Genomic DNA, 2,292 nt, shown 5'->3' on the forward strand with positions numbered 1-2,292 from the left:
ATACCATAGCATTCTCTGAGTTCAAATTTGACATTTTTTGGGGTTCATTTGCAATATGTGAGTTTTAAGTGCATTTAAAGGCATAGATGGATATAATTCAAATTTGAACTACGAGTACCTGAAATAGTGCAAAATGGTTTAAAAACCATAACTATGATGTTGAGTATATTTGTATGTCTTATACAATAAATGAAAAGGAATTCCAAAGATCTCTATGGCAAGAGTCAACCACAAATATGGAGTTTATTGGTTTTTTAATTCTATAAGATGTAAATGAAGTCTGAAAAAACATGAAACTTGACACGGTCGTGATATGAGATCATTATGCCGAGAAGGTTTCACAAAACTTTGGCATGCACTCTTGAGAACCCGAACCATCTCCGAAGAAAAATCGTGGTTTCGAGAGGGAATGCAAGAGATTTAACGGCGAATTGTCATCTACTTCATTGTTTGACCTTGATTTTTTTTCTACGGCCAACATAGACCATAGCATCCTCCACGTTCTAATTTGGCACTTTTCTAGGTTAATTCGATATATTTGAGTCATTAAGTGCATGCGGGCGTTATTTCTGGCAGTATGTATAAGGATGTGTATGGAGCAGCGTTGTATCTATTGAAAGATGCAGATGTGAGTGCACACAAGGAATTAGACAGGCCCGGACCCTCAATGGTGGAGGTAACACTCTACTCCTGTGTGTGTGGTGTTCTTGCTCTTGCATGTAAAGTACACAAGGATGTTCAACCCTCAGCCCAATGTCCCTCGCCGGTCTATATAAAGTGCGGCAAGAGGATTATCATGACGTTCCGGTATTAATGTTGTAGTTAAGACGCATGAGCGATTCACTGTTTCCTAGCATAACTTAGTTATAATGACCGTAGTTAACTAGATATAATGTCGACGGGTAACGACTACACTTAAGGCTTACTCGAGATCGTGGGCTAAACCTCCATTAATTGACTGACTGTTGGCCTGCTGGTAAACCGACTAGAAATCCTTGCTCGGTTAGAGGAAAAAATGCCCGACTGAAAGATGACCCACTTACTAGGCCACATCATGGATTGTAACCTTCGTGGGCTTGGGACTTTAGCTGGTCCTTATGTTGTTGTGGGCTTTCCCTCCTCAGTAGCCCTGAGTTCATCAGGGTCTTGCTGCGGAAATTTAATGTGCTTCAAATAGAAAGGTGTTGACTGATCGACGAACTCGAGGTGCCATTTTTGTGGGCCATTTGATTGTTGTTGTGCTTGAGAAATATAACTCGATATGCATTTGAGACACACAGACTGATTGCCTATAATGTGTAAATTAATAATCATTACTTAGACAATATTTATCTTTCTATTTGGCGACTCTAGTTATAACTTCATCTTGGGTATTTCCGTTACAAGATTTATCCATGTGTTGTAAAGTAATATTTTTTTTGTGCTATACTGTGCTAGCTGTAGACTTGTGGCGGCTCTTAGGACCATAAAATTTTCTGATTGTGTATACTACACGTGACATGAATTCCTAAGGTCCAAGTATGTAGGGATTGAGATTTGAGAATTTTAGAAAGGTGCTGCCATTTTTGTGGGCCATTTGATTGTTCTTGTGCTTGAGAAATACAACTCGTTATGCATTTGACACACACACACACTGATTGCTTATACTGTGTAAATTAATAATCATTACTTAGACAATATTTATCTTTCCATTTGGCGACTCTAGTTACAACTTCATGTTGGGGTATTTCCGTTAGAAGATTTATCCATGTGTTGTAAAGTAATATATTTTTTTGCTATAATGTGCTAGTTGTAGACTTGTGGCAGCTCGTAGGCAACCACCATAAATTTTTCTGATTTTGTATACTACACGTGACATGAATTCCTAAGGTCCAAGTATGTAGGGATTGAGATTTGAGAATTTTGGAAAGGTGCTGACTGACCGACGAACTCGAGGTGCCATTTTTGTGGGCCATTTGATTGTTCTTGTGCTTGAGAAATATAACTCGATATGCATTTGAGACATACAGACTGATTGCTTATATTGTGTAAATTAATAATTATTACTTAGACAATATTTATCTTTCTATTTGGCGACTCTAGTTACAACTTCATCTTGGGGTATTTCCGTTAGAAGATTTATCCATGTGTTGTATAAAGTAATAATTTCTTATGCTATACTGTGCTAGCTGTAGACTTGTGGCAGCTCGTAGGCAACCACCATAAATATTTTTGATTTTGTATACTACACATGACATGAATTCCTAAGGTCCGAGTATGTACGGATTGAGATTTGGGAATTTGGGGGGTTTG

The sequence above is a fragment of the Triticum dicoccoides genome, chromosome 3B (genome assembly GCF_002162155.2).
Source record: "Triticum dicoccoides isolate Atlit2015 ecotype Zavitan chromosome 3B, WEW_v2.0, whole genome shotgun sequence".
In the NCBI taxonomy this organism is placed as follows: domain Eukaryota; kingdom Viridiplantae; phylum Streptophyta; class Magnoliopsida; order Poales; family Poaceae; genus Triticum; species Triticum dicoccoides.